This window comes from Physeter macrocephalus, chromosome 2, assembly GCF_002837175.3.
Source record: "Physeter macrocephalus isolate SW-GA chromosome 2, ASM283717v5, whole genome shotgun sequence".
In the NCBI taxonomy this organism is placed as follows: domain Eukaryota; kingdom Metazoa; phylum Chordata; class Mammalia; order Artiodactyla; family Physeteridae; genus Physeter; species Physeter macrocephalus.
Window position 1 is genome coordinate 94023300 of NC_041215.1, and position 27011 is coordinate 94050310.

The 27011-nt window shown below is 39.9% G+C and overlaps 1 pseudogene; it reads left to right on the forward strand.

Moving 5' to 3' along the window:
• The first annotated feature begins 3434 nt into the window (after window positions 1–3434).
• LOC102987517 (nucleophosmin-like) lies at window positions 3435–4575 on the forward strand (annotated as a pseudogene).
• The last annotated feature ends 22436 nt before the right edge of the window (window positions 4576–27011 follow it).

Here is a 27011-nt window from a genome sequence, read left to right on the forward strand (position 1 = left end):
ATGCCCATCTCTCTATATATGGATTAAAAATCATTTAAAATTAACTTCCATATATGAATGAAATGGTAAACTATGTTTTCAAGTACCTCTCCCCCCACCATACACATTCAACATTTTTTTTTTTTTTTTTGCGGTACGCGGGCCTCTCACTGTTGTGGCCTCTCCCATTGCGGAGCACAGGCTCCGGACACACAGGCTCAGCGGCCATGGCTCACGGGGCCAGCCGCTCCGCGGCATGTGGGATCTTCCCAGACCGGGGCACGAACCCGTGTCCCCTGCATCGGCAGGCGGGCTCTCAACCACTGCGCCACCAGGGAAGCCCCCCATTCAACTTTTAAAATGATCAATTACTCATTAATTCAATCTTTTCTCTTACTGAAAATTTGCAGTAATTTAGAAATGGGCTAATTGTATGTTTTCCTTTTGCACATCTTTCAAGAAGCAAATAAATAAACACAATTTCAAGGGTAATTTTTACTTGAAAATATAAATTATGTTGACATTTGGAGTGAATATATGCTGATGGAAACATTTCTATGGTGAGGCAAATCAATGCCACAGTGTCTAACTATAGATTTGCTGATCATTCTTCTGTATTCGTTAAAAAGGACCTCTACTAGAATGCATGTTAACCTAGATCCAGGTCCTGTCTCTATTTGATAGTACAGCTGACCCTTGAGCAACAAGAATTTGAACTGCAAGTGTCTACATATATGTGGATTTTTTTCAACAGTAAACACTACAGTACTACATGATCCGTGGTTGGAAGTATCCACAGATGCCAAACCATTGATATGGATGAACCAACTATACGGAAGAGAGACTATAAGTTATACCTGGATTTTCTTTTTTTTTAAGGTATTTTTAAATTTTTTGTTTTATTTTATTTTTTAAAATTTATTTATCTTTGGCTGCATTGGGTCTTCGTTGCTGCGTGTGGACTTTCTCTAGTTGCACTGAGCGGGGGCTACTCTTCGTTGCGGTGCACAGGCTTCTCATTGCAGTGGCTTCTCTTGTTGTGGAGCATGGGCTCTAGGCGCACGGGCTCAGTAGTTGTGGCGCACGGGCTTAGTTGCTCCGCGGCACGTGGGGTCATCCCGGACCAGGGCTCAAACCCGTGTCCCCTGCATTGGCAGGCGGATTCCTAACCACTGCACCACCAGGCAAGTCCTTATACTTGGATTTTCAACTGCTCAGAGGCTTGGCTCTCCCAGCCCCAAAGTTGTACAAGCGTCAATGTAATATAATTGCATTCCTATTTAATATTTTATTGATTTAAGTAGTACACTAATTCTAATCAGGCTTGATCCTAATTACTTAGTGTTTTAATATAATCTTATGTTTATTTTACTTCTACTTTTTAAAATATATGTTATTTTTGTTCCTAGGAAATTACTTAAAATAAAACATTTATTTCACCAGTGTCAGTCTATAATGCTTCTTTAATGTCAGATCAGAGGTAGTGTTTCAAAAGGAACAGTTCTGAAAAGCCGTGACAGTTCCTGCCACATACCTGAGTTAAAATGAAGACTTTCCACCAGGCAAAATTTTTAAAGCCTAGTCTGAGATATTTTCTGTACTTAAAAGTAAGAAACTATATCGGCTTTAAAAAACAACAAAAACAACTTTATTATTTACATTTTGCATTAATTAAGACAGGGTATCTGTTATTTATTGACATATATAATTGTTTGATGGAATTTTACTATACCTTGAACTTATTTGACACAACCTAACTTTCTCTTCTGTCTATTTCAGAGTAATTGCTTAACAATGACCTCTCTAAATTTGTAATTTCTGGAATCTGCACTAATTCTGTTCATCTCTGATAAAATGTTCCGATGCTTAGAATTCTCTGAGTCATTCTACAAACTTATTTATATTGCAAATGTATATTGAGGACGTGCTATCTCTAACCAGGCACTGTGCTGGATGTGATAATCCAGAACATTGGCATTCTGTTCTGGAGGAACTGACATCTGGGTGAAGGATCCAGTCACGGATGAGAAACTGCATGAAGCAAGATAACTTTAAAAAAGGAATACGCGGTATGCGACGGTGAGGGGAGCACCTATCACAACCTGGTGAGGTCAGCGTACCAGGCTGTTTTACAGGGAAGGTGACGCTGAGCTGAGCCCTAAAGGAAAAGGCTTTGAAGATCACTCACTTGTGCGAGGGAGGCCTGCCAGTGCAGGCAAAGGCCTGGGAACGTGATCTGCTGACAGCTATGAGGGTATGTTAGAGAGACTATATTGCTAGACTTTCAAGTGCATAGGAGAAGAGGAGGGGCTCATTCTCCCTGACTTTATAGTGATCGGAAGATTAGACTTTAGTCCTAAATTCAAATTGCTTCAACCTTAAAAAAGTTTGTATCTAAGAGTTTGACTGAAGTCACAGTTCTTTTGTTCTTGAATGCAAGATGTTCTAGAAATGGTCTCTAACCAGGTCTTTCACTTTGGGACAGGAAATGTTCAAAGAGCAAAACTGTAAACCATGGAGTCGTTCTGAGGAGGAATGTTGTTTATGCACCAGCGGAAGCCAAGGCTCAGCGAGCTTGTGGGTTGAGGCAGAAGGAGATGGGGTTCAGGACCCTAGGTTCTTGCTTGTATGGCTCCAGATTGGAGTGACTGAGGAGGGCTGTCCCAGAAGTGTTTCCTAGTCATGAAGGAAAGTCGTATGAGAGGCTGTCTCCTTCCCGACTGTTTCACTTTTAACCCAACACAACAAATAGAAAGCAGATTTCCCAGACATTACAGAAGAAGACAAACAGCCTGAGGAAAGTCGGACATCTGCAAATCAGCATAGACTAGCTCTCAAATACTTTACATGAATAACAAATTAAAACAGCAGCCAAGCAGGACATGGCAGATGGGGGACTGGGTGGAAAACAGAAGCCTGGGCCGAAGATAAGTACCTGATAAAACCATTCTTTTCAAAGAATGCCAAGAACTCAGATTTGAAGATTAGCCTTGTCAACTTCTTAAGTCTCTGATTCCTCTCAAGAAAAGATGTGCTGAATAGATAAGAGTAAATTATAATGAGTTTTTTAGTAGTTGTTTATAAGGTACTTAAAAGCAGTTCTTTTAAGCCTCTTAAATGTTTCAGTATCCTATTATTTTACGTTATATAGAAGATGACTGACTTAGCAAATGCACACACTGGTCCAGCCAATTATCACAAACCTCAAAGTAGTAGAGTCAAAACCAGTGAGGCTATCCTGATGCATGTTAGCCCACACTGTTAATTTAGCGTCTGAAGCTAGATTTAAAAGCAAAAACCTATTACCCTTCATATGAGGCTCCATCAGTTATTAATTAAAGACTATGCATTCTGCTTTTCCCTGGTGTGATTCTGTCCTGCTCGACTGTTCCCTGGAACAGTGGTCTTTTATCTCCATGCACCTTCTCTCCCCCCTAAGTGTGTGCCACCAACCCATGGAAGATTTGATGGACATGGACATGAGCCCCCTGAGGACCCAGCACTATCTTTTCAGTTGTGAACTAAAGGCCGACAAAGATTATCACTGTAAGGTGGATAATGATGAAAATGAGTACCAGTTATCTTCAAGGTCAGTTTAGGGGCTGGCGCAAAGGATGAATTGCACATTGTCGAAGCAGAGGAGATGAATTATGAAGGCAGCCCAATTAAAGTAACACTGGCAACTTTGAAAATGTCTGTGCAGCCAGCGGTTTCCCTTGGGGGCTTTGAAATAACACCACCTGTGGTCTTATGGTTGAAGTGTGGTTCAGGGCCTGTGCATATTAGTAGACAGCACTTAGTAGCTGTGGAGGAAGATGCAGAGTCAGAAGATGAAGAGGAGGAGGATGTGAAACTCCTAAGTATACCTAGAAAGCGTTCTGCCCCTGGAAGTGGTAGCAAGTTTCCACAGAAAAAAGTAAAACTTGCTGCTGATGAAGATGAAGATGATGATGAAGATGACGATGATGATGATGACTTTAATGATGAGGAAGCTGAAGAAAAAGCTCCAGTAAAGACGTCTGTATGAGATACTCCAGCCAAAAATGCACAAAAATCAAACCAGAAGGGAAAAGACTCAAAACCGTCAACACCAAGATCAAAAGGTCAAGAATCCTTAAAAAAACGGGAAAAAACTCCTAAAACACCAAAAGGACCTAGCTCTGTAGAAGACATTAGAGCAAAAATGCAAGCAAGTATAGAAAAAGGTGGTTCCCTTCCCCAAGCGGAAGCCAAATTCATCAATTATGTGAAGAATTGTTTCCAGATGACTGACCAGGAGGCTACTCAAGATCTCTGGCAGTGGAGTAAGTCTCTTTAAGAAAATAGTTTAAACAGTTTGTTAAAATTTTCCGTCTTATTTCATTTCTGTAACAGTTGATATCTGGCTGTCCTTTTTATAATGCAGAGTGAGAACTTCTCCTATGGTGTCTGATAAATGTTGTCCAGGTTCCATTGCCAAGAATGTGTTGTCCAAAATGTCTGTTTAGTTTTTAAAAGACGGAACTCCACCCTTTGCTTGGTTTTAAGTATGTATGGAATGTTATGATAGGACATAGTAGTAGTGGTGATCAGACAAATAGAAATGGTGGGGAGACAAAAATATACATGTGAAATAAATTCAGTATTAAAAAAAGATTATGCATTCTTACACATTAAATACATATACACAAAGGCCTCTTTTTAAAAAATATTTATTTATTTATTTATTTATTTTGGCTGTGTTGGGTCTTTGTTGCTGTGCACGGGCTTTCTCTAGTTGCGACGAGCCGGGGCTACTCTTTGTTGCTGTGGGCGGGCTTCTCACTGCGGTGGCTTCTCTTGTTGCGGAGCACGGGCTCTAGGCACGCGGGCTTCAGTAGCTGTGGCACAGGGGCTCAGTAGTTGTGGTGCATGGGCTTAGCTGCTCCTCATCATGTGGGATCTTCCCAGACCAGGGCTCGAACCCATGTGCCCTGCATTGGCAGGTGGATTCTTAACCACTGCGCCACCAGGGAAGCCCACAAAGGTCTCTTTTTAAGACAAAAAAAACCCAGTTATAAATAGACTGCAAAGCATGGTGAACCTCCCTAGCCAATTGGCAGGGTGCTCCCTGTTACAAAAACATCCCAGCAGAGGAGTCTGTCATCTGTTATGAGGCATCCAAGGATCTGAGTGCTTGGGAGGCAGAGTTCCTCTCTAGCTCTGGGAAGCCCAGCTCTGGCTGGGGGCCAAATCAAGAATTACTGTGAAGCTCTTGAAACCTATAGATACAAAAAAAAAAAAACCCTCTCAGATATTTTGTATTAAAAATTTTGGGGGACTTCCTTGGTCATCACAATGAGAAGCCCGCGAACCACAATGACGAGTAGCCCCCGCTCGCCACAACTAGAGAAAGCCTGTGTGCAGCAACGAAGACCCAATGCAGCCAAAAATAAATAAATAAATAAATAATTTTTTTTTTTTTTAAAGAAGAAAAGAAGAACATCTTCCTTAGAGATAAAAATGGCGACACCCCTAACATCTAAATAACAAGTAAGGCCCAACATCAGTGAGGCTGCCAGCACAGAAGTAATAAAAACAGTTAACATCCAAAAAGGCCTCTTTCCCACCAAAGTTTTTAAAAGTCTCCCTTAAACAATGAGTTAGAGGAAATATAAAAATAAAAAAATTAAAAGTTTTGGGTAGAGTTCTAGAGACAGCAGACTCAAAACATAGGTGAGGCTCCAACAAAGCTTGATGGTAGGGCAGATCAGTACACCTTGCTGCTGATTTAAAAACCTAATCTAGAGTATTGCCTCAAAATTAAGAATTAATGCACTAATACAAACCTAAATTTGTAAAATTATTGTTGAACTCTGCTTCCTAAGAAAGATCTTTCAGGGTCCTTTGACTTGCTTAGTTCTTAAGGGCAGTATTAAATGGGATACTATCTTTGTCTAAATGTAAATATGGTCACCATCTTATAATTGGGACACATGAAGTCAGAGAGGTAAGGAATCTTCCTTATATCACACTGCGGAAAAATGAGTTTGTAATAGAATTCAAATATTTTCAACCAGTAACTAGAAATGACAACATAGCCAACTTTCTATTATCATGGTTTATAATTCTTTCCATGACTTTTTGTGTTTCTTTGATTCTCCAACCTATAATGTAGGTACTACTGGCATTTACCATTTTATGTGTGAGGAAACAAACACAGAGTAGCTGCATCACTGCTCCAGTATCACACACAGCTGGTAAATATGGAGGCAGGAGGGAACTTCATAGTCCATGCTCTTAACTACTGTACTTTTCCCCCTTTATGTCTCTACCTACTTCCCCAAATAACAGTTTGTGGGTATGTTGTCTATCAGACACCATGAATGAACTCACCGTAGAGTAAATCCTCCATCTAGACTCAAAGGCAAAACAAAACCACGAGGGTACCTTTTGGTCTAACAATCTGTGACCCAGGATCTGCTGAGAGGAGGCACCCAACTTACAATTCCTGCCACAGTCTCTGTGGTTCAGGGCCTCGAAACACATTTTAACCACCCATCTGTTGCTTAAATCTCCTCTATGATACCCTGGCCAAGTGGTCCGGAAATTTGAAACTTCCCATGGTAGCACATTCCATCCTGGTTGGCTTTCACTGAGAAAAGTCTTCCTCACGTTGAGAAAAAAAAAATCTGTCTGTAGCTTCCTTTTATTTTTTCCAGTTATAACTATTAGATCTAATCTGTTTGTTTGTTTTTATTTTGAGAATTTAATAAACATTACAGGCCCTACCCCCAGAAAAAATGTAGTCTGTAGCCATGAACAAAAGCTGACAAGCAGACCTCCTAAGGCATATAATGGTCCGTGGGCCTTAAGCTTAGAAACCCTCTTCAATAGTAACCCTTCAAATGCTGTACAGGGGAGAGCGCTCTTCCTCTCTGTACTGTGCACCGGGTCCAAGAAGGGACTTGTGTTCTTTTCTCCCCACTGAATTGCATCTGCTTAGATTTTGGTCATTCATTTCAGCCCATGGAGACCTTTCTGAACCCTGGTCCTGTGACCTAATCAATTCACTATCCCTCCTTCAAGTCATGAGGCTTCCTATGACACACAAGGAAGTGCGCACATTTAACAAACAGAATATAATCATATGCAGTTAATTTTGTCACCCAGGAGACCTGCTTTTGTTCTGATTTCTTCAATGTTGGGTTAATTCAGGAATTAGACTCGCCAACTCAGAGGATATGAAAACACATGAGAGCCACATGATTGAAGGTCTAGGTACTGATTGTAAAACTTTCTTTTACAGTTTAGCATGTGACCTCAGGACACCCAAGTATTTTCCCAGGCCTAAAGCACCCCTGCAACTGTAGTCTTCCTAAATAAAACAGAGTGGCTGCCCAGGGGCTATCTCTTTGGCATGAAGGATTCTCATGGCCAGCAAGTTTACAAATGCCATGTTGGGTATTAGGGGTTTTTTTAATGATTTAATTTACTTGTTTTTAAATGAATTTTTTCAGGCTTCAAGAGTAGCTTCTAGTGTTCTAGCATTTTGTGGACAACTTCACATTGCTCCTGTCCAAGTACTTTGTAGATATTATAAATTAACTCATATCACTCTAGTGTTTGTCATTTCATAACTAAGAGTTTTAATATAGCCAGCATTGTGGAAGAAGATTGAAAAAAGATTTGAGTCAGAGGACCCCACTCTGTCATTAACTAACCAAGTGATCACAAGCAGTTCTTCTATCCCTTCTGGGCCTCTTATTTCTCACGTGTAAAAGGAGGGAGCTGGGTTACTTCTTCTGTAACGTCTCTTCCAGTTTTCAATATCGTTTTATTCTAATTTTGTTAAATTAGACGGATGCCCTGAAGCATCAGAACCAATACAAATATCAGTATCTGGATTCCTTTCTGTGCCTTAAACTTCAAGGCTGAAAATATGATTTTAATACACAAGGGCTATCACAAAACATCCTTTCACTATATTAGTGACGCATGGTAGATCACAGGACACAATCTCTCTATTCCAATGATTCCTAAACTTTGGAAACACCTAGGGAATTTTAAAAATTGATGATGCCTAGATCTCACCCCCAAATGTTCCAATTTAATTGGGAAAGAGTGAGATCACCTGGACCAGCAGAATTATAAAAACTTCTCCAGTTTAGAACCACTGCTCCAGTCCATAGTTTTCAATTCTGAATGCTTGCAAGAATCACCTGATAACTTTTCAAAGTCTGCCAATGCCTAGATCCACTCCCAGATTCTTATTCAATTGGCCTGTGGGACCAGGGCATTGACATGTTTTTAAACTCTGCAGGTGACTGTAATATGTAGACAGGGTTGGGAGCTACTCCTCTAAACTGTACCTCACAAGTTCCTTCTAGTTGATTGTCCTCACATGCTACTCCATCTCACACTGGCTATTCATCGAATGAAAAAATTTTGGACCTAGTTACAAGGTACAGCTCCACCTCTAGTATATCAACCTGGTGTCATAACTTCCTGCTTTTTCTCTAGGACTATAACATCTTATCTTGCCAATTAACCAGTGCTCCCTGTTTTGTGACCTGAATTGCCCAGCTATGAGCTCTCAAATGCTTCTTTCAGAGTGTAGTACCACTTCTTTTTATCAATTTCTGTCTGCTTTATGAATCAGTTTTCCCTAGTACCTTGAATGCCTTTGCCCACTATTCCAAACTTCCTCTGCATCCTGGATTATCCTGATAAAATTTCTCCTATGATCCCAACTAACTACTATTAAATGGAGTCTAAAGGACATACCCAACTGAAAAAAAATCTGCCTATTTTCACCAACAGCTAACCAATGCTAGGCATATATAGCAAAGGGATTGGACACACACACACACACACACACACACACACACACAATTTCTAAAACTGTAACACTTTCTTCCATTCAACACTGGCTTCAGTTCTGGACAGGTACCTTAAGAAACACAAGAATCAATCTTGGAAAAGTGCAAAGATGAGAACTGTACATTTTCAAGGGAATTAAGAAGTTACCAAAAGAAGGTGAAAGCAAAGATTAGACCCTCAGTCTAGAAAAATGAAAGCTGACGGTGAATCATTTTTAAATCATGACTAAAATAATACTATTTTCTCAAATATGGAACATAGAAGCTGAAAGAACAACGTTCTAGGAAAAATCAAAGATAATACTGCATAGTAAGTATAAAACAAAATTCTAAGGAGCTTATACAGGTTAAAGATAAATAGGTTCTTTGACGGCTTAGATAAACTTGATAAATGAGATAAAATGGGTTTTTCAGAAAGTAAGAAAAATTACTTAACATTTGGGAGGGAACTTTATCAGTTTTTAAAGTACTTTCATACACATGTTTTTATTCAAGTCTTATAAAAAATCAGAAGTGAGAGCTGTTCTGAGAACATTTTGAGGCCAGTATTACAAAGGTATCCAACATCTTCCACAAAAGCTCCTTTGAGATGCTGTCTGATGCTGGGCTGGCCAGATATTCGCTCTAGAGGCATTTATATTCTTTATGACCAGAGGTGGATTTACCATGAATCTAATGAAGCTTTAAGCTTTAATCACTTCTCTTGCAAAGGTTTTTTCCCAGTCTTAAGTGGAGCCCTGACAGTAGGTTCCCATGGTTGTATGTTTTTGTCAAATAGCAAAAGTAAGTTGTTATCATCTGTTGTGACTTTTTTTCTTCATTCTGAATATTTATTTTTGTACATACTCTGTATTGGGAACTTTATATTCTTCTTCTTAAATATGGAATGTGGTGCCCCTCCTGTTTATGAGCTATTATTACTAAGTCATAGCATCCTGCTACCCACTGCAAGGCCATCAATATCCTCCTCTTTGTCTTTTAACCTTCCTTCTCCATCAACACTCAGCCTTTGGGTTTCAGCTGTTCCTTGCTCTCTCCTCGGCCATATTCCTCCTTTCTGATGACCATCTCCTCACAGGGAATGTCTTCCCAAGGAGGACTCAGAGTATCAGGTAAAGCTTTCCAGTTATTCCCTTTCTCTTCCCTGGACCAGCTCTCTTCTTTTTCCTCAACCTTGGAGAAGGTTCTCAGTCTGAGAGAACTCAGTTTCTACTTGGAACTCTCTCTGCCGTGTCCTCCCAGCTTTGCCCTTTCATTTCAGTCACACACCCTTCTCCTGCTCCTCAGAACCTTTTTTGCTGCCTTTGACCACACTCAGCACCTTCAGCAGTTATGGTCTCCTTTAGTGGTTTCTCTCTTCTAAATTTCCATTCCTTCCCCAAAAGTAAAAAATACACTAAATACTGAAAATGCCTTTTATCTTGAGTTGTTTTGGCACAAGCGTCCCAGAAGGAAGGGAGAGAGAAGATGTGTGGCAGTTACTCCTGGGCCAAACTTGGGAGCAGTGCTTTCCCCCGCTGTGGATAAGTTGCCAAAATAGACACTGGGAAATGAAAAAAAAAAAAACAAATATAGTTTTTCCTTCCATGAAGTGTGGTTTTGCGCACCTGGAGTTCTGAAGTCAGCCTGAACGAGGCAGAAAGTGTGGGGATGTGCGTCACCTGAGGTATCCATTTACACACATGCACACAGCCATAGAACATGGGTCAGAAGTGTTAGGACTTCAGGAGCTCAGCTATGAAATAAAGATTCCACTGTGTCTACCCTAAACTACCCACCCAATATAGAAAAAGGGAAATTTTTATTTTACAAAGATTTCAATAATGCAGGCTTCAGCTCAAAGAACTGTAATACTTTTAAGTTTATCTAGAAGATATAATTAAAATGTAGACTATCTCAGTCACTGAATATTTTAGTTATCATGGTTTTTTCTGGTTTAAGCAATACTAAATAGCGATTCTGAAAAATGTTTAAAATATGTTATAATGGGGCTTCCCTGGTGGCGCAGTGGTTGGGAGGCCACCTGCCGATGCAGGGGACACGGGTTCGTGCCCCGGTCCGGGAAGATCCCACATGCCGCGGAGTGGCTGGGCCCGTGAGCCATGGCCGCTGGGCCTGCGCGTCTGGAGCCTGTGCTCCGCAACGGGAGAGGCCACAGCAGTGAGAGGCCCGCGTACCACAAAAAAAAAAAAAAAAAAAAAAAAAAATGTTATAATGTTACGGTGTCTTAATTTTCCTCCCAGAAAACCGTCTAATGGGTTAAATCAGATTTAAGTAAAGATTTTAATAAAGAAGCATTTAAATGAGAGTCCTGGGCAGGATCAGCATTGTGGTGTAATGAAAACACACACAGAGTCTGCCAAGAAAAAAAGAGGAAGGGATTTGACCTTTGCCTTAGATTTCAGTCTAGGAATTTGCAGTACTTTAATGCTACATATTTTGTTCAACCAACAAAAAGCCACAATGTTTATGGAAGCTCAGGAGAGTCAACTTCTTCTCACTAGATAGTCTCAGTACAATAAAATATTAATGCTGTGCTAAAATTATAAATTTTCATATATACAAGAGCAAACTGTGCTGATTTCCTGGGTGCAAAAGATTTAGTAATTAAAATAAGTGAACTTATGGGTAAACACGTGGCCCTAGATATTTTTTCACATCTGTCATTTGCTAGCTCCCCAGTGTTAATTTGAGTACCCCTGTACTGGATATCTCTCTGGGGAGAAGAAAACTACAGCCTACACATAGTAACAAAATCCTGTGAATTCCTGACAGTTCTAACATTTCTGACATAAAGATTTTTAGTTAAATATGTATGCCTTGATTTTATCCTACCCATTATCACCACCTTGGTCATTCACTCACTTTCAGTAGCTCAACAGTATACATTCACTGAAAATGCTGAATCATAATGCTATGAGGTATTCATGCAATCTCCTGCTTAGGATTACCCATAATGAAGAAAGCTCAATGATGATTGGCTAAATAATGACCAATATAGAATTTAGTCCACTATTTATATTGCCTATCTTTCACTCCATTCTTGAGCTGAGTTCCATAAGCCTACATTGCCTCAGGCATGAGGAAACAAAAATACAGTTCAGAGTCCTTGCAATATAAGACTAGGGCTTACACCATAAAAAAAAAAAAAGAAAGAAAAAGCTGAAGACAATGACAAACATGAAAACAGTTTCCCGAAAGGGTTGGACTAGCTTCTTTGAGTCATCACAATAAAAATGGACTAACATTCAGCAGAGTCATCAATGCCACTTACGTCACATGCAGACTAAAAAAAACATCATAGCCCAAACATCATGGAACACAAAGCAGAAGAAGTTGGGTACATCCACCCTCTTCACAGCAGTGGCCACAGCAGTCATCTTTCAAATCTCAGAGAAATATCCCAGCAAACTGATACTCAAATGAGTAAATATTTATTCTACACATTAAAAAGTAGTTTCACATAACCTTATGTGTCTTTTCTCCTCACTGTACCTTGCTGTCCTTCTACTCTATTACCTCTGTGTTTGGCATATAGTTGAATTTTACATATGAATAAACAAATGATGGAAAGAAAATGGAATATCTTGGGATATGATATCTAATTCTTAAAAATAAGAATTCTTAAGTATGCTTGAATTGGGAGAATTTCCTGGGGCAGTGCGGGGGGTGCTAAAGGATGACGTATTTTTAGTGCACAAAAAAGTTTTCAGGGGTTCCCTGGTGGAGCAGTGGTTGAGAGTCCGCCTGCCAATGCAGGGGATACAGGTTCGTGCCCCGGTCCAGGAAGATCCCACATGCCGCGGAGAGGCCAGGCCCATGAGCCATGGTCGCTGAGTCTGCGGGTCCGGAGCCTGTGCTCTGCAACGGGAGAGGCCACACAGTGAGAGGCCCGAGTACCAAAAAAAAAAAAAAAGTTTTCATTAGTTGTTTGATTTCTTCATTTATCCAGCAAATATTTTTTGTCTGTCATAGGCACACCAGGAATTGTTCTAGGTTTCTGTGATTCAATGATCAACAGTACAGACTTGGACAGTGAGCTCATAGAATTTACATTCTAGGGTGGGGGGAAATAGTTAAAAAATAAAAATGAAAAATGAGCACAAAAATAATGATATAGTTATGATTGTGATTAGGGCTAAAATGGGACTTTTTGGAGAAATGGAAAGGTGAGAGCCAGATTGTACAGAGCCTTATATACCATACCGTGTTAAGGATTTTCTGTTTTATCCTAAGATAAATGGTAAATATCGTGAAATTTAAAGCAGGAATATACCATGATTAAATTTTCATTTTGAAAAGAATACTCTAGGAGCCTAAAAGTAGAAAGGATTAGAAGAGATGAGCAAAACACGATTACGGCAGGAGTGGGTGAGAGTAAAGGTCCAGTTGGGAGGCTACTGCTGTAGTTTAGGCAAAAGGTGATGGCAGTTGAGCCACAGGAGTAGCAGTGGACACATGGAGATGTGACCAGATCCAAGATTCATCTGCAAGGTGCAAGATGCTTATCAAGTAGATAATAGTCAACGGTAACATCAGCGTTTCTGTCATGAGCAACTGGAAGGATGGGGGATGGGAAGACTGAGAATATTAAATAAAGATTAGGTTTGAGGGATAAGTAGGTTTGAGGGATAAAATCCATGAGAGGTAACCAAGAGGAGATAGCAAGTAAATGTTGTACATACAGTTTTGTAGCTCGGAAGGGAGATCTGTGATGGAGAAAGCAATCTCTGAGTCATGGTGAATACACAGTATTTTTTATAAGCTGTGGAAGTGAATGAGATTTCATGGGAAAGAATGTGGGGTAAGAAAGAAACAGGGTCCAAGACTGATCTTTGAAGAACTCTAATTGCTAAGTAGAGGAGGAGGCTCTACCAAAGGTGGATGAAAAGGGTTGGCCAGATGGGGTAGAAAGAACACTAGATTGTGTGTTACACTAAGTTGTGTGTTACAGAAGCCAAGAAAAGAGAGAATTTCAAACAGAGAAAGTGATCACACAGGGAAGTCAAGTAAGAGGAGGATTTTGCAATGGGGCCACCATTGAGATCTTAGCCAGGACAGTTTGAGTGGCATGGTAGATTGGAGAGAACTGAGCTGTGAAAGGGAAGTGAAGGCATTAGGAAAATGTGCAACAATAACCCTTTCCAGAAGCCTGATCATGGGCAAAATTTTGAGGTTCTATTCTTGGTTATGTAGCCTGCATTTCTCCATTTGTGAAATGAGGGTGTGAATATAATCATATTCAGAAAATAACTCAGAAATTCAAGGGCAAAGCCCTGTGATTGGTGTCACTCAATTCAGTTGAGTTCAAATAATATTAATTGAGCACATGATAGATCCTGGGACACAGAGATGAATAGGACAAGGTGCATTCTTGCCAAGAGCTTATGATTTAATGGAGGAGACAGAATAAAACACATAAATTTTTTAAAATGCAGTAAGTTTGAAGATGAAAGTATGCGTGATGTGCCATGAGAGCAAAGAAGAGGGGCATATAGCCCAACCAGAAAATCTGAGAAACTTTCTGGAAGGGAAGATACGTGAACTAAGCTGTGGAGAAGCAAATAGGAATTAGCCGAGTGGTAAGTAAAGATACACCACGGAGGGAATGTATGAACATAAGCAAAGGCCCAGAGAGGTGGAACACAATTTAAATTCTGTGTACACCCTGTCCATGATTTGCTCAGAGCATCTGCAAACACATCAGCTACTAGAATGTAAACAGGAGTGTGAGAGTTAAGTCTGGAGAGATAGACAGGCCAAGCTCATGAAGAATTTGTGTGCCATGTTAAGAAGATTTGACTTTAGTAACTATCTGGATTCAAATTTAAGATCAACCACCTATTAGTCCTGTGACTTTGGACTATTTCCTTAGACTCCCAGAGCTTCAATTTCCTCAATGAGAGTTTTTATTTTTAATTTCCTTAAAAGAGAGCTTAAATAGTACCTACATCTTAATATGAAAATTTCATGAACTCTCAATTAGGGTTAAAAATTATCTGAGCAGGAAGAAGTCTTAGACTCATCCAATCTACTTATTATACATATACGGAAACTGAGTCCCAAGGAGAAGAATAACTTATCCAAGTTCATGCTTTCAAGAAGCAGCAGAGCCTACAGCAAATCTAAGTTCTATTATCTGATACAATGACACTATTGAACATTCCTTTCTTCCAGGAGTTAAAGAGAAGTTTGAAGCAACCAAAAAATCAAAGAGGTGGCAGAGGACAGGATTTCAAATGCCAAAGTGTCAGTAGAGATGACATTTTCTGATGATGAGCAACAAACTGAAGGTTGAGAATTAAGACAGGGACAAGGCTGGGATGTGCTAGTCACTTTCTTTCTTCCTGGTGCAAATCACCATGAACTCACAGCTTGCTACGTATATCGCAAGAGGCATGGGTTTTGACAGAAGCCAGGCTAGGTTCATATCCCTGTTCTGCAATTTATTAGCTGTGTGAGTAGAGTCAACTCTTTTCTGTATCTGTAAAATCTGAAAATGATGCCTTACTGATTCCTTGAATAAGTTAGTATATATGGACATGCTTAATATATTGCCTCACACAAAGGAGGCACCTGAATATTTGTTTTCTTTATTCCTTCTGACAAAAATACAGGGCAGACCACCACAGGTACAAGATGAGTCCATTTAATGACATATACCCAGACAATTTATTCTCAAGACCCCCCAGGGAATATGGAAGTGGATGATAGACTATTTTATAGACTATTCTTTATCTTCTAAGTTTCAGACCGATCTACTAAGTCCTGGACAGCTGATGACAGACTAGTCAACAGCTCAGAGAACAAAGATCAGAGTCTGAATTGACTTGGTGGAGCTTTTAGCTAAAAAGAAAGGGACATGTGATGGGTTAGTAGGACAGGTGTGGTGTCTACAACAGAAATAAATGCAACTGAAGGTAAGAAAATGAAAATGGGTGAAGTACAGAAAGAAGTTGTTAACCAACACGTCATGGTCTCAAACATAAAAATGCTCTGTGTGGGCAGCCATAAAATGTTTTCTCTGTAATTATTAACAGCTATGGTCTGAAAATTATTTTGAGTTCATTCCAATGTAAATAGTAAGACAGGAAGAGTAAGCACTTTTCTTTAACTGCATGACCTTTAAGGAAGAAAGCATAAAGATTTGCTTAAAGTAGCCATGGAACTAGTTCCATCAAATTCATGTGACTGGGTACACTCCAGCCCTCTGATGAGGACAGCAGAGAACGAGCCCGAGGCCGGGGGTACATGAGGATTTGAACCATGTTTCATTGCTGCTTCTTTCCTTCCCTGAAACTAGCTGACTTCTCTGTTTGGGGCATTTGGTAACATACACACTTCCTGTTGAAACAACCAGGCAAAAACAAAGGCAGACTAAGCTCTCCCCATGCTCTTAATCTTGAGCCTCACAAGTATTTTATTTGCCAAAGTCATACCACATATCAACTCTCTTCACATTTCCTAGTCTACAGTTTTCTAAACATTTCTATCACAGGCTAGGGGAGGACAAAAATGAATCTCTCTATAACTCCCTCTCCCTTTTTCTGCTTAAGAAATTCTGATAAGAAGAAATTAGGAAATACAGATGAATCTCATTCACTTTTCAGCTATTCACTGAGTACCTCCAATGGGTCAGGTGCTCTGCTAGGTACATGAGACACAAAGATAATAAGACATGGATCTTGCCCTCGGGTACTCTCAGCCTAGTACAGAGACAGACAGGAAAACTAGTCATTGTACTGCAGTGTAACAAATGTAATGAAAGAGGTAAGCAAGGTATTAAAGGGGCTCATCAAGAAATCATTCAAGGCAGATCAAGAAAACATTCATGAAAGAGTATTTTGAGTTGAGTCAAGATGGAAGAACAGAACTTTGCCAGAGAAAAGGGCATAATGGCAAATGTAACAACACAATAAACACAGAGAAGTGTGAAAGGACCTGCCAAATTTGAGTATCTGCTACAAGTTTGTTATTGATGGAATAAGGGTACAATAGAATGGAGTAGGATTGGGGAAATGAGGCCAGAAGAGGGGGCAGAGGCTAAATTATGAAGGGTTTTATATGCCATGATAGAAACATTTTAACTCTATCCAGAAGGTCATAGATACCCATTGAAAGGTATTAATCCAGGGAGTGAATAACTAGATTTAAACTCTAGAAAGGTCATCCTCAGCAGGGTGGAGGTGGAGACAGGATTGGATGGGGTGGAGAGTCAAGATAGGATTTCCAGTGAGGAAGTCACTGTGTTGGTTCATGTGAGTTATGATGGGAACCAGAACTAGAGGACTGGCAATGGGGATGGAGGAGAGGAGGCATATTTGAGAAGTATTTAAGATTAGCCAACTAATTAAATGTGTAGATGAGGGCAAGGGAGAAGTAATGGAAGATGAACACCAGACTGGGGGCTTTGGCTCCTGGGTAGGTGGTGGTAAAATTAGCTGAAGTAGAAACATGGAAGGACATTAAGGGGAAGATTTGTTTGAATTTATTTTAAAATTTTTTATTTATGTATTTATATTTTTATTGTGTTAAGAACATTTAGAATGAGATCCATCTCTTAACAATTTTTTTCAGTGTAAAATACAGTATCGTTGACACTATATGAACAATGCTGTACAGCAGATCTCTGGAACTTAAATCATCTTGCTTAACTGAAACTTTATGCTTGTCGAAGAGTAATTCCCCATCTTTTCCTCTCTCTAGCCCCTGGCAACCACCATTTCACTCTTTCAGTCTATGAATTTTACTATTTTAGATCTTTCCTAAGTGGAATCATGCAGTTTGTGAAATTAGAATCTCAAAGAGATATTAGCACTCCCATGTTCACTGCAGCACTATTCACGATAGCCAAGATGTGGAAACACCCTAAATGTCTATCCACAGATGAATAGATTTTTTTAAATGTGGCATATACATACAATGGAATTTTATCCAGCCTTTAAAAAGAAAGAAATTCTGCTATATGTGGCAATGTGGATGAATATTGAGGACATTATGCTAAGGGAAATAAGCTACTGTGAACTTCTCACAGGACACTAAGTTGATGCTGTCCAATAAGTCCTTAGATATACATACGAATCTTCAACTGAAGTAGAGAAATATCTGAAGAAAATCAAGACAAATCATAAAGTTAAGAAGGCAACCAAAAAATTGTACATGACATTCTCTGCCTCTAGAAGTCAGATTTGCTTAGGAAATCAAGTAGGAACTAAAGTAGTTTAAAAAACATGCTTTCATTTTATTATCAAAACAGGAACAGAGGAAGACGGGAAACAAAATTGAGGAAGACACTGTATGTTATACATGAAAGTTAAGAGTGTAAATCCTGAGTTCTCATCACAAGGAGAAATATTTTTTCCTTTTCTTTTCTTTTGTAGTTATTTGATATGATGAGTATCCACTAAGCTGACTGTGATAATCATTTCATGATGTATATAAGCCAAATCATTATGCTGTACACCTTAAAAATACAGTACTGTATGTCAGTTACATCTCAATAAAACTGGAAGGAAAACAATTTGAGGAAGATAGGCTGATTAACCTGGAGAATGAGAAAGATTTCCTAAGACGAAAGACTGAGATCCTAGTGGACACCTTGACAGATTTAAATGAAGGCTAATAGGCCAGGAGAGACTCATATGAGAAAAGGTGCTCCATGTCTAACTGCTCTTTCAGAGGGTTTTAGAAAGGGGGAAGATGGGTCGATTGCTACCAGATCAGAAATTGTGTCCTCCTGTAACAGCTCTGAGAAGGCAGAAAACTATTGAGAAGCATCTCCTTAAAGTCACAGAGACTGAAAATCAATTGGGGAACTTCAAATATTTAGAGAAGTGTACACAGTGGTTACAGAATATCTGGACGGGTATGATGGGGGAAGATAAGGAAGATCAGCGTACGATGCTCAGGGTATTACTGGGTAACAAAGCAGAAACAATGAATAAGCAGAAACTCTGGGCATGTATGAAGTAGAAAAAAAGTTAGGGTTAGAGGTAACACAGTTGATCGGTAGTGACAAGAGCAGTACAAGCAGTCAACAAGGAGCTGAGTCACCATTATGATGGGCTCAATATTTCACACTGAGGAAGCCACAAAATAACCCCGTCCCCAAGAGTGTTTCACCTCCATGTGGACCACTTACAGGGCTATTCCTCTTTCCATGAAATTTCTATTACATTATTTCTACAAATATATTTACAATACCTCCCTCAGTACCTGGGGGTAGTCTGAGATCACACCGTTCTCTCTTTTTCTGGCAGCCAAAACTGCATAAGATACCGCTCCAACTTTTTTAAGCAGTTAACTACACACTTCTTTTAGCGTGACAGACAGAAATGAGTGAAACAGGTCATAATGTCCAACAAGAAGTCAAGGGAAATGATCACCCTCTCCACTTTGAACATCATCTCCTTTTGCTGGCAGCCTCATTGCACTGCTCATAATGACTTTTCTGTCCATTAAAAGCCTCAATTCTTTTATTATTTATTTATTCATGAAACATACATTTATGGAACTTCTATCATCTACCAAGCACTCTATACAAAGGGAACTGGAGGATGTAAAAGAGAGTAAAAGCAAACACAGTCCCCTGCCTTCATGTAGATTAGCATCCAGTGGGGGAGACAGGCACTGAGCCAATAATCACACTCATGAAAGTATCATCCATCACACGTGAGGGAGGAGGTGGCCCAGGACCACTCACTCTCCCCGTAAGACTGCCTTCCCTTGTCTTCAATCCCTCCAGGGGCACGGAAGAAGAGGGTGCTCCACAGCTCCCTCCCAAGAGAGGCTTATAATCCCTCTACCACTATCTACACTTTATCCCAGTTTCCTGCAGTTAGCACAAAAGGTCCCGGTCTCTCAGGAGATCCCACAAACCCAAACCCCCTAACTCCTTAAGGCTCTGACTTCAGTCCCACCCTAACTCCTACTCCTCAAACTCTTCTCCTCTCCCCTGAAGAATACCCAGTCCAATATCAATTAAAATCCCCCCAATAAATACATAAATAAAAATAAAATCCCCAGTGTCCTCAAAATTTCCATGAATGTTCCTATCACCTTTGTGCTCCACCCCAAATCTCCCGCTCCCCTGAGGAATCTGCTTTCCCTGCAGTTGTCTCTCGTGGTGGCTCTTCTATCTCCCTGGGCCTGGAGAGGGGAAATGTGTCCTCCTTGTTCCTCTTCTATATCTTTTTCTTTCTCTCATTCCTAAGCCCTCCTCCCTCCCCGCCTCTCCCAGGCTCCTGCTTTGAAACTCGTGTCATCAGACTATACAACCTATTACCTTCCTTACAGGAGCCTTTAGCTCACCTGCCCCTCTTTCTTCTCACCTTTAAACTTCTTCCAACACCTTCACCCCACCCTGCTCTCTTCCCTGGACCTAGTCCAATCAAAGTTGTGGCCCCCACCGCTCCATGGCAACTGCCCTTTTCAAGATCACCAATAACTGTGGCAGTGCTCAATCCAGTGGTCAGTCACAGTCCTCATTTTGATTTGCTTGTCCTCGATATTTGGCACAGGCTGACCACTACTTTCTTGAAACATTTCTATCACTTGACTTCCAGAACCTTATACATCCCTGGTTTTCCTTCTACTTCACTGGACCCTCCTTCTTACTGTCTCTTGCTGATCTTTTCTCAACTTCCTCACTCTAAATGCTCGGGTCACCTTGGACATTTCTTCTCTAGTTCACTTGCTCTCTGGATGATATCATCTAATTTTTTTACTTTAAGTGACGTTTACATGCCAAAGACTCACACATTTATATCTATAGTCCAGACCTAGGGTAACAAACCCATCCCAGTTTTCCCAAGACTTTCTTGGTTTTAGTACCAAATGTCCCACGTCCCAGGACCTCCTCAGTCCCAGGCAAACCAGGATAGCTGGTCACCCCACCCAGACTTCTCCCCCAAACTGTAGATTCATAAATCCAACCACCTACTCTCTAACTCCACTTGGATATGTACTAGGCATCTTAAAGTTGACGTGTCCAGACTGACCCTTAACCTTTCCTCTCAAATCTGCTTCTCTCATAGACTTGCCCATCTCAGTAAATGGTGACTCCATTCTTCTGGTTACTTATGCCATTAACCTGAATGTAATCCTTGATTTTTTTCTTTCTTCTGTAACTCATCTTCAATCTGTCGACATATTCTGTTGGCTTTCCTTCAAACGTATCCAGAATCTGACCACTTTCCTCAATTCTACTGTTATTACCTTGACCAAACCACCATCATATCTTGTCTGGATGAGCACAGACAAGTTTAAAACTGACATCTCTGCTCTACTCCCCAACCCCCATCCACACAGAGTGTTTATGGCCCAAACAGTAGCCAGTGCAATCCTTTGGAAGTGTATGTCAGATCACGTCCTTTGCTTAAATTGCGTAATTATTCTCCACCCACTCAGACTGAAAGCCAAAGATCTTACATTGACCTTTCAGGTCCTACTTCACCTGACCCCTCTCTGTCTTCATATCCTGCTATTTGCATTCCATTTACTCTCTTCCAAACATGCCAGCCTTATGGTTGCTCTTTAAACATACGGAACACGCTTCTATCTCAGGGCTTTTGCCCTTACTCTTCCCTCTACCTGGCATAGTCTGCCTTCAGATATATGCAAGCTTCACCTTCTAGTTCAAATATTGCCTCATTGGTTCCTCCTTGACTATTTAAAATAGCGTGCACTTGTGCACACACATGCACTTCCTATCTTCTCTCTCTGATGTACTTTTCTCCATAACGCTTAATACCAATGGACATCCTTTATATTTTACTTGTTGATATCTCCTCCATCACTAGATGACGATCCTTAGGAAGGAACTGTTTTATTCACCACTATATCCTCAGCACTTAGAACAGAACCTGGCACACAATAAATATTCAACAAATATGTGTTATGTAAACAAATGAATGAATTATAAATTGAGATAAGAGCTCCAGAGGGCAGGACTGTAGGACTATGTAATGTGTAACAAAGGAATCTCAGCCCAGAGAGTTAGGGAGGGCTTCCCTATGGAAACACCCCTTGAATGGAGACCTGAAGGATGAGTAGATATTAACCAGATGAGGATGAGAAAACAACATTTCAGACAGAAGGAACAACCTATGCAAAGGCTTTATAGCAGGAGACTTCACAGTGTGTTCAAAGAACTGAAAGAAAACTCATATGCCTGGGGTACAGAGAGCAAGGAGGATATTTCTAAGACTAAGCTGGGCAGGTATGCAGGGGCATGGTTTTTATCTGTATGTGAGAGGAATAAAAAGACATTAGAAGAACTTAATCTGGGGGTAGATGTGTATATGACCCAATCATATTTGTGTTATGAAAATATTTACTCAGGCTGTTGTGTTAAATGGGGTGAAGGGGCCCAGAGTAGAAACACTGAGACAAGATGGACCATAGTAATAGTATGGGTGAGAAATGATGGCCCTATAGACTAATAAGGTAGTAGTGGAGATGAATGAGTGACAAATTCCGAGATTCTAGGAGTTAAAATGAACAAAGTCTGGAGAGGAGTTAGAGATGGGGAGGAGGGAGAAAGAGGTATCAATGATGATGCCTCAATTGACTAACAGAAGAGAGAGTAGTAATATTTGCTGATTGGGGGGTACTGGAAGAGGACCTGGCTTGAAGGGGATGGTTTAAGAGTTCCATCTTGGACATGCTAAGTGTGAGGAGCCTTTCAGACCTCCAACTCCAAGAGAAATTTGTTGAGCTATTGGACATACAGCACTGGAGCTATGTAGAGATCTGGGCTGGAGACCAGTGTTTGGCGACTATCATTGTAAAGATGGTAATGAAGCCTTGAAATTGATGAGACAGGTGATTTTTTGCATGAGTTGCTACTAAGCCACATCTCTCTTTCCACCTCTGTACTCACACAGATAACTTTTCAGATAAAAGCACAATTATAATTTTACTCTTAATTTCGTTGTGTTAGAGTCAGCTTATTGCTGTCACCTGTTATAATTTTTTTAAGATTCTCATTCTTGGTTTCCCTCTCCTCTTTCAGCCTTGTATATCCTGCACTACTAATGATAATCAGTAGCAGCAGCAGCATGGCATGAATGTTTCTAATCCATTAATAACCACATGGCACCAAACAAAATGTAAATGTTGTTTTTGGTACCCCACTTGGGACCTCCTTCCAGAGAGGCACTAATTGAGGCAAATCCATGTCAGTTCAGTCACAGCAACAGTTCAAAGTTCATCCAACTATTCAACAGCCCACGATGTCTCCCAAGGATAGCATGAGAGAACTTGTACAATTATTTATGCGTCAGGCAACTTCAGAAACATTACAAGCATACTCTTAAACCTGGTGCTTAAATCCCAGTTCCTTTGTTTGTGACAAGTTTGAGCAAGTTGCTGAAACTCTCTGGGTTATAGTTTCCATTTATAATATACTGATCACAATATCTGTCCCACAGATCTATATAGAAGATTAAGGGAGATGATGCATGCAAAACACCTGGCACCTAATATGTACACAAACAGGAGCTTGTTTACTTTTGTGTTATTATTATTACTACCATTTTCCCCAAATCTATGTGCATCTAATTTACTACCAGGTTATATCTTTTTTTTTGATAACTTAGTGGGCTCAAGGGAGGATCATAGCCTTATCCCAGCAGATAGAAATCATATTTGTGCAAAGTTGGTCATAAGATGGATGAAAAGAGTTGTCCAGGAATAAACTACTATTGAGGAATAATTTCAAATACAGCATAGGGGATGGAAGGACATCACTGGTTGAGAGTGAAAATCAAACTTAACAAAGTTTCTTTTTGTTCAAATGTTGGAAAGCATAGACACGTACCTTTATTATCAGTTTAATGCTGAAATATTTACCACTAGATAAATGTCTTAGATAACTAGAAAAATAGGGTACTTACAGAAATTTACATTGTAGAAAATATTGAATTTTAATGGAAAATATAACTTACAATGGAATTTTACTGAAATCTGGTCTTTTTCTAAGAAAGTATGCACTGGGAAAGCCAAAAGGAAGAGCACAGCTTTTGGAGTCAGACCTAGGCTGGAAATCTAGCTCCCTACTTACACACTGGGTTGCCTTTAGCAAGCTTTGCCATGTGTCTAATCTTCAATTTCCTCACCTTCCAAATGTGAAAACTAATGCCAGTGTCATAAGGTTTTTGAGTGCATGAAGTGACTTACCATATGCAAAGTGCTTTATACAAAATAAGCATTTAATAAATGTTAGTTCCACCTTCCTAAACACTGCTAGCTAAGCAAAGGTAAACAATAGGGAAATAAAAGGCTTATTTTGTTCAAATGAACTGCACTGCACCCAAGCTATTCTAATAATACACTCTACAAGCTTCTTACTATCTTTCATTTCCAGTACTTATCTTCACAAACCTATCTTGGGGATCCCACCATTCGTTACAGCCAAGAGAAGACAATGAAACAGTATCTGTTTTTAAACACTTGCTAAAAGCTCCAGAAAGGAAAATCTATTTCTAATGATTTTGTGTTTAATCCCATGACACTTGGTAGATGAAAAATGAATCTCATTCTTTGATTGTAACTGTTCTTAGAAGTCATTGAATTTAAATATATATATATATTAATCAGTATAATACATGCATGTGGTGACAAAGCAAATACGACTCATGATGAAAGCAAAAATAACATGCTCATCCTTCTCTTCTCACCTTCAGTACACACCCTAGAGACAAACTCTTTCGGTTGTTTCTGTTTCTAGTTTTGGTGGTTGCCTCCCTAATTCTAGATATCATGATTTTATCTCTGTTTTGATTCATCCACTTTAGACATAGTATCTAGTGAATCCCGTATATGAGAGCTTAAAATTCAGGTCACTTACTCATCTCTATTCCTCTCAATGTAGGTTATCATTATTCATAGTTTTTCTATTAGTTATCTTTACATCTTTAATAATATATTTCAACTCTATTTTTTATTCCAACAGCTTTGGCAGTATCTGTGGCAGCTACATGTCCTAATGGCATAACGTAACGTAAGCTCCAGGAAGGTAAGGAGTTCTGTCTGATGTTTTTCTTTCTGTTTCCCAAGTGCCTAGAACAACACCTACACCCAGTAGGTTCTCAGTAAATATTTGTCAAGTGAATGAATAAATGACTACGCTAATGGTATCAGTGTATTAGCATCCTTACCTTTGCTTCTACACGTCCTTCCACCCATTAGCTCACTTACTTTTATACATTGTAAAATTGTTAATATTTATATATTGTCCTGTAAACACAGCAAAGCCTTCTACATTTTGTCCATAAGTGACTTAGGGCTACTTGTCTTTGCTTTCCCCAAACGTTGCTCAGTTTATTTAGTGAGGAGGCCCCTACACACCAACTGCCTACGTATTCATTTGGGGAAGGGCGAATGAAGTACCCACTGGTGGCTGTGGTTTCATCACAGACCTCAAGTGAACCCCTTGGTTTCAACTCCAGTTCTCTCTTCCCTGTGGTTGATCCTGAGGCCAGAGACTCTGGGATTCTGAAGAACAGATCAGCTCCTATCTCCTTATAGCTCCTTATCTATAAAACTAAGGCTCTTCCAGCCTGTTTCATTCACCAAGACATTCCTGTTCATTTTCAGTCTCCCAGAAATTTGTTAAAATCATTTGCTTGGGAACATCCCTGGTGGCACAGTGGTTAAGAATCCACCTGCCAACGCAGGGGACACGGGTTCGAGCCCGGGTCCGGGAAGATCCCACATGCCGCAGAGCAACTAAGCCCGTGCGCCACAACTACTGAGCCTGTGCTCTAGAGCCCGCGAGCCACAACTACTGAAGCCCACGTGCCTAGAGCCCGTGCTCTGCAACAAGAGAAGCCACCGCAATGAGAAGCCCACACACTGCAACGAAAAGTAGCCACCGCTTGTCGCAACTAGAGAAAGCCCGCGCACAGCAACAAAGACCCAACGCAGACAAAAATAAATTAAAAAAATCATTTGCTTGTTGAATTGGTTGATCCCCACCTTGATTTTCTTTATTGCTAGTGGCTTATTTCTTTTTGTGCTTTTCTACTTTTATTTCAGTAGATGTTAATATGAAAATGTGTACCTCATTTGTCATCTTAAACCAGAAATGTTACAAGTAATTTCTTAATGTTTTATTTCATTTGTGTGTATGTGAAAGGGAGTATAGAATACACACGATTTGTTGTAGGCAACTTCTTTTTGCCTTTCCTGCTCTAAGTGCGACTGCCCACGTGAACAATAACATAGTCAATATGTGACTGTTGAGTCTCTTAACTTTTCTTTCTTATTTTAAGTTGAACTCTGAGATTTATGTTAATTCTGTGATTCATCTTTTTAAGCCACGTTAAAATCTTTTTTTTTTTTTTTTTACCAAAATGCATTTAAAAATAAGAAAACATATTTAAAAAAGAATATCCCCTTTCGTCCCATGCACACTATGGATGAGTACAAATCTTACCTCAGAGAGGAATGGACAAGAGGAGAAGGGAGGAGGGGTGAATGAGCCACTGTGTCCTGACTTCCTGCTTATGTGGCCATAGAGCCAACGTACCGACTCAGCCAATATTTTCCAAAAGGGGATGAGGCTGGAGAATTCCAGAAAAAGAGGTCCAAAGATCACCTACACTTATCACACTTCCACCTGAAGAAAAGCAGTTCTCTTACCAAATTCATTCTTTCATCTAACAAACATTAGTTTGGAAGAAAGGAGTCTCATATTTATTGATCATACCATGTTCTAACTCTTCTACCTGTATTACATTTTTTTCATGGTTACACGAAACCATGAAAAGGAAATAGGTATTACAGCAGACTCTTGTCATTTGAAGATTTAACATCGGAGGTTTTGGCTATTTGCCAGTAACTCCAAAAGTTTAGGACTTGGCATTTTTCTAAAGGATTCACTTGAAGCTGATGCCCCCTTGGAGGCTGAGGTTGCAGAGCAAATGATAAACCAGTGAGTGAGATGGGATTATTGGCGAGCATCTCTATTTCAGTTTGAGTTTGCTTTTCTCACATCTCTTTCCTATCTGTGTAGCTCTCCAGAAGTGCTCCAGAAGTCTTCTTGCATTTAAGGCTTCCACGTCTCAAGATTATCCCTTGAGTATTTCAAGGGTCTATTATAATCAAGACATAAATTAATGTGACAATGTTTACCCAGGAAAAAATGGCAAACTGGGACTCGAGACCATTTTTCTAGACTCTAAAATT